General features: G+C 39.6%; 1 protein-coding gene across 1 annotated transcript in view; it reads right to left on the bottom strand.

Annotated features, from left to right (window-relative positions):
- Positions 1-13294, bottom strand: part of ZNF570 (zinc finger protein 570) — a 132122-nt gene that overhangs the window by 96471 nt on the left and 22357 nt on the right. The window lies entirely within an intron of this gene.

The raw sequence follows: 13294 nt of genomic DNA, 5'->3' as shown, positions 1-13294 counted from the left end.
CTCCTGTTTATGAAATTAAGCTGGAGGAGAAGTATAAACCAAGTCCCCAAGTCCCTCCCACCTTTAGAGTTTTCCAGCAGTTCCACCACCACCACCAGCATTTGGTAGAGTTCTAGGGCTCTTTTATATACTAGTTGCTCTTTCAAACTGTGTGGGTTTTTTTTTATGTAACACAATGCATCCAGGGCTAGTGTGAGCTAAGGGACCTGGCCTGAAGTTGCAGGCCAGCTATGGTATCCAGACTCAGCTCCTATCTGCACTTTCAAGGTGGAGGAAGGAGTGTAAACCATGACACCCTCCAGTGCCTCTGACCCTGTACCCCACAATTGTTCTGACAGCTTTTTCTGCCATTTGACAGAGTTCTGGGACAGCTCTTTTATAAACTAGTTGCTCTCTTAAATCTGTTTTTTTTTTTCCCTGCGCCTAATGACAGACGAATCTGTTCCCACTCCCTCAGTACTATCCCTCCCCACTGCAAATCACAGCAGTAGGGGTAGGGGTTCCATACATTACCATGTCTCCATCTCTCTTGCTCTTCTGTTTTGCCATTCTATATTTTGTTGTGTAGAAGCTGTTCAGTCAGCCCTCAGTTCTTCTTTAGTTGGAACTGCTCTATAAAAAGTGTAATTTGGGGTGTTCTATGGAGGAGGGGGAGGTCAAGGTCTTACCTCACCTCTTGGACCAGAACCCTCCTCTTCAGCTTTGAATGATAAACTTGCTATATAGTGTATAGTTGGTTGTACTTTTTTTCCTTTCAGCACTTCAAATACATTGTACTATTCCTCTGGCCTGAAAAAAAGTTGATAATCTACTCCTATACATAATGAGCTGCTGTTCTCTTGCTGTTTTTAAGATTCTCTTTATCTTCCATTTTTGACATTTTAATTATGTGTCCTGGTGTGGATCTCTTTGCATTCATCTTGTTTGAAACTTTTTATGCTTCCTGGACTCAGATATCTGTTTCATTTGCCAGGTTAGTTTTCAGCTATTATTTCTTCAAATATGGTTTCTGCCCTTTCTCTCTCGTCTCCTGGGACCATATAATGCTATATTTGATACTTTCCTACAGGTTCCTTAAATAATCCTCAATTTAAAAAATTATTTTTTTCTCTTTGCTGTTCAGTTCGCATGATTTCCTCTATCCTGTCTTCCAGATTGCTGATCTATCCTGTATCATCTACTGTTTATTCCTTCTATTTTCATTTTTTTTTATTGTATTCTTTAACTCTGATTGGTACTTCCTTATATTTTCTATCTCTTGAAGTCCTCACTGTGTTCTCACCAATTCTTCTCCCATGTACAAAAACCATCTTTATGACTAGTACTTTGAACTCATTAAATTGACTGTTTATCTCCATTTCATTCAGCTATTTTTATGAGGTTTTCTCTTATTCTTTCATTTGAAACATATTTTTCAAAAAAAAAAAAAACAAACAAAAAAAAAAAAAAAGAAACATATTTTTCTATCTCCTCACTTTGCCTCTTTGTTTCTATTTAACAGATAGTTCAGCTACATCTCCCAGACTTGAAGGAATGGCCTTCCACAGAGATGCCCTGTGGGGCCCTAAAGTGCAATCCTCTCTGGTCACTAGTGCCAAGTGCTCCAGGGGTATCTAGTGTGTGGGCTGTGTGCACCATCTTGTTCTGATGGGGCGTTACTGCATATGTGCTGGTAGGTAGGCTGGCCCTCAGTCTGCATGCTGGCAAGCAGGTGTTTTTCTACTGGTTTCCAGGCCAAGTGAATCTGTGTAAGCTCTTATTTAGGAGCAAGTTTTCCTTCCTCTACATTTTCTATAGTTTTCCTGGACATATTCATATTGGTTTTCAAAACAAGGTGTTTGGGGGCTTATCTCCTGAATCTCTTGTTCCTCAGATAAAAGTTCTGTACCTTTGAGATACCTCCAAACCATGGAACACCACACTTGGGATGTATTTTTTCTCCCTTAGCAGGACTATATTTGTGTTTATTCTCCCCATCTCAGCTTATCAAGTTCCTAACTCAGAATGAGTTATTTCCATGTGTAGTCATTAAATTTGTTGTGTTCATTGGAAGAAATAAGGTCAGGATCTTCCCATGCTGCCATCTTGAACCATCCTACTTTTAGCTCTTAAATTTGAGTCATTGATTAATTTCAAGTTGATTTTTGTATATGGAGTCAGTTAAGGGTCCACTTTAATTCTTGTACATGTACTTAGCCAGTGGTCTCAGCACAATTTTTTTTAAGATTTTTAAAATTTATTTATTCATTAGAGACAGAGAGAGAGAGAGAGAGAGGCAGAGACACAGGCAGAGGGAGAAGCAGGCTCCATGCAGGGAGCCTGATGCGGGACTAGATCCTGGGACCCCAGGATCATGCCCTGGGCCAAAGGCAGGCACTAAACCGCTGAGCCACCCAGGGATCCCCCACCATTTATTTTTATGTGCTAATCCTGTACGCTACAATTTTGCTCAATTTATTAACTCTAGTAGTTTTCTTGTGTGGATATCTTAGGCTTTTCTATATTTAGAATCATGTCATCTACAAATAGTTTTCCCTCATCCTTTCCAAATGGGATGCTTTTTATTTATTTTTCTTGACTAATTTTTTCTGGCTATGACTTTCAATACCAAATTGAGTATGAGTGGTAAAAGCTGACATTCTTGTTTTGATCCTGATGTTAGGGAGAAAGATTTCAGTCATTTACTATTGGGGATGATGTTAGCTGTGACTTTTTCATAAATGCATATATGTTAAGGAAATTCCCTTCTATTCATAGTCTACTGAGCAGTTATCCTGAAAAGGTGTTGCCTTTTTTTCAACTGTTTCTTCTACATCAATTTAGAGGATGATGTGAGGTTTTTCCCCCCAGTGTTCTATTAATGTAATGTGTTATGTAGATTTATTTTCATATGTTGAACCACCTTGCATTCCAGGCATAAATCCCACTTGATCATGCCATATAATCCCTTTAATGTGTTATTGGACATGATTTGCTAATTTTGTTCAGATTTTTGTATCTATGGCCATGAGAGATATTCATCTGTAGTTTTCATTTCTTTCTTTTTTTAAAGATTTATTTATTTATTTATTTATTTATTTATTTATTTATTTATTCAGAGAGAGAGAGAGGCAGAGACACAGGCAGAGGGAGAAGCAGGCTCCATGCAGGGAGCCCGACGTGGGATTTGATCCCGGGTCTCCAGGACACCTCGGGCTTTAGGCGGCACTAAACTGCTGTGCCACTAGGGCTGCCCTGTAGTTTTCATTTCTAGTAGTATTTTTGTCTGACTTTGGTATCAGGATAATGCTGGCCTCACAGAATGTTAGAAAGCAATCCCTCTTCTTTTGGAAGAGTTAAGCAGGACTGCTGTTAAATTTTCCTTAAATGTTTAAATTCATTGAGGATGCCATTTAGTTCTTGACTTTTGGAGGTCTTGAGCTACTGATTCACTCTTTTGTTATAGGTCACTTTGGATTTTCTGGGTTTTTTTAGTCAATTTTGGTAATTTCTGTGTATGTAGAGTTGTATACATTTAATCTACATTATTTGTTGATGTACAATTGTTTATTATTCAACTAACGTCCTTTTAAGTTTTTGTAAGGATGGTAATGTTCTCACTTTCACATCCGATTTTAATTATTTGTATGGTCTTTTTTTCTTAAACAGTTTATCTAAAGTTTGTCAGTTTTGTTGATCATTTCAAAGAACCAACTTTGGTTCCACTGATTCTCTACTTTTTAATTCTGTATATTGTTTATTTCTGTTATAATCCATTTTCTTCCTTCCTTCAGCTGTGGGTTTAGTTTGCTTCTCATTTTCTAATTCATGAAGATGTAAAGTTAGATTGAGATTTTGCTTTTTTAAGTAGGCATTTACTGCTGGAAATTTCCTTCTGAGCTTTGCTTTCATTGCCTCATAAATTTTGGTATATTGTGTTTTTATTATACTTCATCTCAAAGTATTTTCTAATAAACACAGTGGTTTCTTTGACTAACCAGTTAAGAGTGTGTTGTTTAATTCCGACATATTTGTGAAATTTAGTTTTCCTTCTATTACTGATGCTGAGATTCATTCTAGTGGTCAGAGAAGATACTTTGTAGTCTCAATTGCTTTAGCTATGCTGGAGAATCTTCATGTGCACTCAAGAAGAATGTGTATCTGTTGGGTGGAGTGTCTAAATATATCAGGGCTATTTGGGTTTTAATGTTGTTCAGGTCCTCAAGTTACTCACTTATTGATCTATATGTTTTATCCATTACTTAAAGTGAGGTATTTAAGTCTTCAACTATTGTTGTGGAACTACTTCTCCCTTTAATTCTGTCCATGTTTACTTCATGTATTTTGAGTGTCTGGTTCATATATCTTTATCTTCTTGATGAATTGACCCTTTCATAATTATATAACTTTGTCTCTTGTAACAATTTAAACCTAAAACCCATTTAATATAGCTACCCCAGATCTCTTTTGGCTGTTATTTGCATGGAATACCTTTTTCCATAATTTAACTTTGTATCTACTCATGTCTTTGGGTCTAAAATGAGTATCTTGTGTGCAGTATATAGTTACATTGTTGTTTTTTCTTTAAACTTTAAAGGATCCATTTTGATTCCTGTTTTTTTAATTCATAAGTTTAGTGCAATTAAATTTAAAATGATTACTGATAATGCACAACTCATTCTGCTGTTTTACTATTTTCCATATGTTCTATGATTTTTGTCCCCCAACTCTCCTAATACCTTCTTTTTCTAGTGTGCCATTTTTATTCCCCTTTATTTCTTTTTAATAGATTCTTTATTTTCTTAGAGGTTACTATGAGGATTACACTTAACATTCTAACTTTATGTCAATCCAACTTTGAATTGATACCAGATTAGCTCAATAACACATTACTTCTGCTCCTATCCAACTTTGTCCCAAATTTTTGCTGTAACTTTGCAAATCACATCTTTATACATCATGTGCCCACTGGCATAGATTTATAATTATTATTTTATGCATTTGTCTTCTTAATCATGTAGAAAACAAAAAGATAAATCAGAAATACAATAATATTGCTTTCAAATATACAGCTATGTAGTTACCTTTGTTGATAATCTTTATTTCTTTGTATGGCTTTGAGTTACTGTCTCATATCCTTTTATTTCAGCCTTTAGAAATCCCTTTATCATTTCTTTCAGGGAAGGTCTAGTAAAGACAAATTCTCTTACCCTTTGCTTATCTGGAAATTTAATTTTTCCTTCATTTTCTAAGGGTAGTTTTGCCAGTAGACACTTGGTTGGAAGGGCTTTCTCCCACTGAGCACTTTAATTTGTCATCCTATTGCCTTATAGCCCACATTTCTCATGAGAAATCAGCTGTTAATTTTATTGAAAAGTCACTGTTCTCTTGCCGCTTTCAAGATATTCTCTTTGTCTTTCAATAATTTTATTATATTGTTTCCCAGTGTGGACTTCTGGGATTATCTTCCTTGGAGTATGAGCTTCTTGGATATGTAGTTTCATATTTTTTATGAAATTTGGGATCTATTACTCACTTATATGGATGGCAGTTGATGCCAGTAGTCGATTACCTCAGCTATTTGACAACAACACCTGTGTGTGACCCCAGGGTGGCTTTGTTTTTTTATTTTTATTTTTTTATAATATGGTGGTTGGGTTCCAATATGGAGCATCCCAAGACAACTAAGCGGAAGCTACATACCTCTTATAACCTAGCTTCAGAACTCACAGAACAATACTTCTGCCATATTTTATTGGTCAAGGAAACCATTAAGAACATCCCAGATTCAAGAGGCAACGAATTAGATATCTCTTCACAATAAGAAAAATGTCAAATGACTCCTGGCTTATTTTTAATGTATCATAGATATCTTGTGATTCCAAGAGAGTCACTTCCAGAGCAACAAATGAAAGAAGACCTAACCGTAACATTTCCTATCTCCTGCATAGAAAGGGCAAGATTTGGGAATGACCTATACTTGTACTAGTGGGAGGAAAAGCCCTGCATTAAAGACAGAGATGCAGGGAAGTCAGTGAAAAAAAGGGAAAAAAATGCTACCTCAGCAATGCTCCTTGGCATGTGAGGGGGAAAGGAAGAATAATGATGGCCTCTAGGAAGTCAGAATACTTGAGCCCCTTCTATGGCTAAATCTCCATCATCACATTCCAGGTACCCTATGAGCAAGCATGTGTCAAAGTCTCAGGGGAGAGAACATTGGCTACCACCTTGTAGGTCAGTGAGTCTGAGAATGTTCCAAATGAGGCACCTGAGGCTGCATGTCATCTGGAATACACATAACTATATTATGAAATATAACTTAAGTAATCTTTTAAATTAGTCAAATTATTTTACTCTAAAGATTATCTAATTCACTTTTCACCAGGAATCCCTACTCACACCCTTCACCCCAATACTGTACATCCTATCTTTAATAATACTTGCTACCAATTTTTGGGTATGGTTAAGCTAAGGTCTTTTTCCAATTTAATTCTCACAGCAACCCTATTTTACAGAAAAGGAAACTGAGGCTTAGAGATACAATTTTTTCCAAGCACATGGAGAAAATGGCGTAGCTTAGGAATAAATTTCATATCCAGTTGGTGCCACAGTATATGCCCTTTACTATACAATGTTTTATCCTTAAGACTCAATAAAATTCATATTTGTCATAGTCTATATGATTAATTCAGCAATTAATTATATTTTATATAATAAAATATATGTTTATATTTTATTGTCTTGGGATGCTCCAAATATTCCTGCTTAGGAATATACCATCTACCACTGTCAATAGGTACTTAAGTATATCTAATTTATGAAAGTCCAGTGCAAGATTGTGATGTTGGAAGACACTGAACTCACTTCCACCACAAACAAGACAGATTTATACCTATTTATACATCAGTTCCGCCTGAAGAACTGAGGGATGACTTAACAGCTTCTGCAAAACAAAAGACAGAACAAAAAAAAAAAAAAAAAAAAAAAGAACAACAGAAGAGCAAGAAAGACTGAGACATGGTAATGGAGAGAACCCTCAATGAAGTAAATTGCAGTGGGAAAGGATAGTACAAAGGGACCAGAAACAGATTCATCTGCCCTGGGGCACAGGTAAAAAGGCATGGCTTAAAAGAGCAACTAACTACTATATGAAAGATCCAACCCTAGGGATGCCTGGGTGGTACAGTGGGTTGAGCAGCCACCTCTTGATTTTGGCTCAGATTATGATCTCAGGGTCATGAGATTTGCCCCTTGTTGGGCTCCATACTTGGCAGGGAGTCTGCTTGATATTCTCTCCTCTGCCACTACCCCCCCCCCCCCCCCCCCGCCACAGCTCACAGACACACTTGGTCTCTCTCTAAAATAAACGAATAAATCTTTAAAAAAAAAAAAAATCCAACCCTAGAACTCCACCATTTGGTGGAATTCTTACTGGAACTCTCCCCAGGTTGGTGGGGCTGGTAAGCACCATGATTTATACTACCCCACCAACCTTGAGAGTGCAGACTGAAGCAGGGTCCAGATCCCATAGCTGGCCTGTCGCCTCAGAGAGGCCATATTCCTAGCCTACACCTGCCCCAGACACCCAGGGGCACAGAAAGAAAGCCACAATTTAAAATAGCAACTAACATGAAAGAGCCAGCCCTAGAACTCTGCCGAATGCTGGAAAACCTGCTAGAACTCTCTCCAAGTTGAGGGAGCTGGTGAGAATCCTTTACATGCATTGTGAGCAGGATCGGATCCAGGTCCCCTAACTGGTCTGCCACTTCAGAAAGCGCCAGGCCCCTAGCCCACACCAGCTCCAACTGTCCCACCAAGGTAGGCACAGGGCAGTGCACACTAGGATACTCCTGGTCAGTGCTCACTACATCTCCCATCTATTGCTCACTACATCTCCCATCCACAGGCACAAAGCACCTTGGAACATTCTAGGTCCACACCACTTCAGCTTTAGATGGCTTGCTAGGGCACCTCAACACAGAGTACTCCAGGAACTCCCCATGAATGCCTGCTTCAGCCCTGCCACACTGCCAAAGCACCTCCTGCATGGAGAGCACTACGACAGCCCTGCCCATACCAGCCTAAGTTCCATCACTTCCCAGGGCACACACTCCACTGAGCACCCAGGAACACTCCAGCTGTCACCCACCTCCTTTACCTGTTTCTCTAGGTCATCCTCAGTGTAGAGAACCCTGGGACACCCCAGCTGGCATCCATTTCAGCTTCAGCTGTCCTGTGTGTCCATGATACACTTTGAATGGAGAGCCCAGAGACCACACCAGCTGATCAATGCCCATCTCCACTCCATCTGCCCTGCAAGGGGACCATCTACACAGAACAAACACACGAAGGTTATACTCACTTAGGTCCAGTTGTCCTGCCAAGGTGTCCTCTGCATATAGATCCCAAGACCACTGCAGTCTACATCCATGTCAGTTTTTGCTGTTCTGCCAGGGTGCCCTCTTCACAGAGAACCCAGGGACTGCATTGGACTGTGCCCACTTAAGCTTCTGCTATCCTAGCAAGGTGCCCTCTGTGTGTAGAGTCCCAGGAACCTCACCTGGCACTTATATCAGCATCAGCATTCCTGCCAGGGAACCCTCTACATACAATGCCTCGGGGCCACCCCAGTGTGTGTCCACTTTCAACCCCAGCCATCCTGCTGGGCAGTCCCAGCACAGAGTACCTCACAACCCCCAGCCCATGCAAGCCACAGCTCCAGACAGACAGACACAAAGTCTACACAGGGAATGACCATACATGAGACCATTCCTTCAAGTTGAGAAGTGGCTATGCTGCCTAATTCGTAGAAACAAGCACACAGTCAAGCAGAGTAGAGCCAGAGGAATTCCAAAAGAAACAATATGATAAAACCTTAGAAAAAGAACTAAATGAATCAGAGATGAGCAATATGCCTGACAGAATTTAAAGTAATGATTGTGAAGATGTTCACTGGGCTGGAGAGAAGAATAGAAGAACTTAATGAGACTTTCGAAAAAGGGATGCCTTGGTGGCTCAGTTGGTTAAGGCTATGCCTTTGGCTGGGGTCATAGGTCCCAGGGTCCTGGGATCAAGACCTGCATCAGACTCCTTGCTCAGCTGCTCTCCCTCTGCCCCCTCCCCTGCTTGTGCTTTCTCTCTCATAAATGAAATCTTTTGGGACGCCAAGGTCTCTCAGCAGTTGAGGGTCTGCTTTTGGCTCAGGGCGTGGTCCCGGGATCAGGTCCCACGTTGGTCTCTCCACAAGGAGCCTGCTTCTCCTTCTGCCTATGTCTCTGCCTCTGTGTGTTTCGTGAATGGATAAAATCTTTTTTAAAAAATAAAGTCTTTTTTTTTTAAATTACATTCAAAAAAGAGAAAACAAAAAAGAACCAATCACAGTTGAAGAATACAGTAACTAAAATGAAAAATACACTAAAGGGAATCAACAGTAGATTAGAGAGAGGATGCATAAAAATGGATCGGCAATCTGGAAGACAGGATAATGAGAATCACCAAAGCTGAACAGCAAAAAGAAAAAAGAATTTTTAAAAATGAGGGTAGGTTAAGAGATCTCTTGAACAACGTCAAATAAAAAAAAAATCACATTATAGTAGTCCTAGAAGAGAGAAAGAGGCAGAAAACGTATTTGAAGAAATATAGCTGAAAACTTCCCTAACCTAGGAAAAGAAATTTATAACCGGGTTTGTGAAGCACAGAGTTCCAAATAAGATGAACCCAACCAAGGAAGTCCACACCATAATAGTCAAAAGTTTAAAGCAAAACATTATGTAAGAAGGGAAACCTTCTAAGGGCATCAGCTGATTTTTCAGTAGGAACTTTGCAGACAAGAATTGAATGGTGTGATATATTCAAAGTGCTAAAAGGAAAAAACCTACAACTAATAACTCCTACCCAGGAAGATTATCATTCATTTTTGAAGGAGAGATAGTTTACCAGACAGATAAGACATTAAAGGAGTTTATCACAGAGAGAGCACAAGCAGGGGAAGTGGCAGACAGAGGGAGAGGAAGAAGTAAGCTCCCCACAAAGCAGGGAGCCTGACGTGGGACTCAATCTCAGGACATTGGGATCATGACCTGAGCTGAAGGCAGATGCTTAACTGACTGAGCTACCCAGGTCTGCTTAAAGGGACTTTTTTTAAGGGGAAAAGAAATGGACATAATTATAGATAAGAAAATTATGAACAAAAAGTATAAAATATGACAGCATATACATAAAACCTGGAGGAGGAAATAAAAAATGTTGATTTAAAAAAAAATGTTGGGCAGCCCAGTGGCTCAGCAGTTTAGCGCCGCCTTCAGCCCAGGGCGTGGTCCTGGAGACCCGGGATTGAGTCCCACATCGGGCTCCCTGCATGGAGCCTGCTTCTCCCTCTGCCTGTGTCTTTGTCTCTCTCTCTCTCATGAATAAATAAATAAAATCTTAAAAAAAAAAATATTGAGGGCAGCCCAGTGGCTCAGCGGTTTAGTGCCACCTTCCCAGCCCAGGGCCTGATCCTGGAGACCTGGGATCGAGTCCCATGTCGGGCTCCCTGCGTGGAGCCTGCTTCTCCCTCTGCCTGTCTGTCTGTCTGTCTCTCTCTCTCTCTCTCATGAATAAATAAAATCTTTTAAATAAATAAATAATTTTAAAATGTTGATTTTAAAGAATGTGTTCAACATTAAATGACCCTCAACTGGGTAGCCCAGGTGGCTCAGCGGTTTAGCGCTGCCTTCAGTCCAGGGTGTGATCCGGGAGACCCGGGATCGAGTCCCACATCAGGCTCCCTGCATGGAGCCTGCATCTCCCTCTGCCTGTGTCTCTGCCCACCCCTCCCTGTGTCTCTCATGAATAAATAAATAAAATCTTAAAAAAAAAATGACCATCAACTTAGCATACGCTGCCATGAATGTTATATGTGAATCTTTTTTTAATGTTTTTTTTAAGATTTATTTACTTATGATAGAGAGAGAGAGAGAGAGAAAGGCAGAGACACAGGCAGAGGGAGAAGCAGGCTCCATGCCGGGAGCCCGACGTGGGATTCGATCCTGGGATTCCAGGATCGCACCCTGGGCCAAAGGCAGGCACCAAACCACTGAGCCACCCAGGGATCCCCGTTATATATGAATCTTGTGATAACTACAAACTCAAAAACTTGTGATACAAAAACAAACAAAAAGAAAGCCAAACATAATACTACAGAAACTCATTAATCACAAAGAAAGAGAGAAAAAAGAAAGGAACACAGAACTACAAACACAAGAAAACAATCAACAAAACAGCAATAAGCACATACTTCTCAATAATTACTGTAAATGTAGACGGCCTAAATGTTCCACTCAAAAGACACAGGGTGGCAGAATGCATTAAAAGGAAAAAAAAAAAAAGGATCCCTGTGTGGCTCAGCGGTTTAGCGCCTGCTTTGACCCAGGGTGTGATCCTGGAGACCTGGGATCAATTCCCGCGTCAGGCTCCCTGCATGGAGCCTGCTTCTCCCTCTGCCTGTGTCTCTGTCTCTCTCTCTATCATGAATAAATAAAATCTTAAAAAAAAAAGGAAAAAAAAGACCCATCTATATGCTATCTATAAGAGAATCACTTCAGACATAAAGAAACATCCACACTAAAAGTAAAGGGATGGAAAAACATCTACCATGCAAATGGAGGCAAAACGAAAACTAAGGTAGTAATAATTATATCAGATAAAATAGACTTTAAAACAAAGCGTAATAGTAAAAGGATCAATCCAACAAAAAATCCAACATTGGAACACTAAATATATAAAGCAAAGATTAACAGACGTAAAGGGATCTATATTGGTAGTACTAGAATAATAGGAGACTTTAATACTCCACTTACATCAATGGATAGATTAAATAACAAAGAACGAAATGATGATTGCCAGAGGGGAGGGGGAAGGAAGGAGGGGCAAAGTAATTGAAGGGGAGTAGGAGATACAGGCTTCCAACTGTGGAATGAATCAGTCACAGGAATAAAAGGTACAGCATCAGGACAGTACAGCAAAAGGTACAGTCAATGGTATTGTAATAGCGTTCTGTGGTGACAGATGGTACACTCATAGCATAACAGAGTTGCTGAATCACTATATTGTACACTCTAAGCTAACATTACATGTCAACTATAAATTTAATGTAAACACAAAAAAGCAAAATATTTGAGCAGATATTTTATCAAAGAATATATACAGATGTCAAATAAGCATAAAAAGATGCTCAACATCATAATATCATCAGCTATTAGGGAAGTGCAAATTAGAACCACATGAGATACACTATATACCTACTATAATGTACAATTAAAAAGAATGACCATACCATATGTTAGTAAGGACACGGAGGAACTGGTTCTCTCATGCACTACTTTTGGGAATATAAAATGATATTGACCACCTTGGAAAACAGTTTAGAAAATTTTGCAAAATATTTTTAAACATATAACTATCATGACTGAAGCATTCTATCCTAAATCTTTACCAAGAGAAATGAAAGCAGATGTCCATACCAAGACCTCTACAAATGTGCAAAACAGCTATATTTATAATAGTCAGGTTCTCAGAAAAAAAAAAAATTGCATCAATAGGTAAATGGAGGGATCCCTGGGTGGCGCAGCGGTTTGGCGCCTGCCTTTGGCCCAGGGCGCGATCCTGGAGACCCAGGATCGAATCCCACGTCAGGCTCCCGGTGCATGGAGCCTGCTTCTCCCTCTGCCTGTGTCTCTGCCTCTCTCTCTCTCTCACTGTGTGCCTATCATAAAAAAAAAAAAAAAAAAAATAGGTAAATGGATAAACTGTAGTATCCACACAGTGGAATTCTATTCATCAATAAAAAAGAATGGATTATTGCCACATGGATGGATCTCAGAATAATCATGCTTAGTAAAAGAAGCCAGATAAAAGGAGAGTATATATTATGAGTCCATTTATAGAAAACTTTAGGAAATGCAAACTAATCTATAGGGAGAGAGTGAGGATCTGGGAGGAGGTACAGGATTACAAAGGAGCATGAGAAAACTTTGGGGGATGACAGATATGTTAGCAATCCTTTTTAAAAAAAAAGATTTGAGAGAGAGTGCATGAGTGCAAGAAAGGGGGGAGGGGAAGAGGGAGGAAGAGAGAGTCTCAAGCAGACTCCCTGCCTAGCACAGAGCCTGATGTAGGGCTTGATCTCATGACCCTGAGATCATGACCTGAGGCAAAACCAAGAGTCTGACACTTAACCAAGGTACCCAGGTGCCTCATGTTAGCAATCTTGATTGTGATGATAGTTTCACATGTGTATATATATGTCAAGATATATCAACTTGTACAACTTTAA

Source organism: Canis lupus, chromosome 1, assembly GCF_011100685.1.
Source record: "Canis lupus familiaris isolate Mischka breed German Shepherd chromosome 1, alternate assembly UU_Cfam_GSD_1.0, whole genome shotgun sequence".
Taxonomy (NCBI): Eukaryota; Metazoa; Chordata; class Mammalia; order Carnivora; family Canidae; genus Canis; species Canis lupus.
Note: the sequence above shows the minus strand (reverse complement) of the source record. Positions and strands in the feature narration are given on the sequence as shown.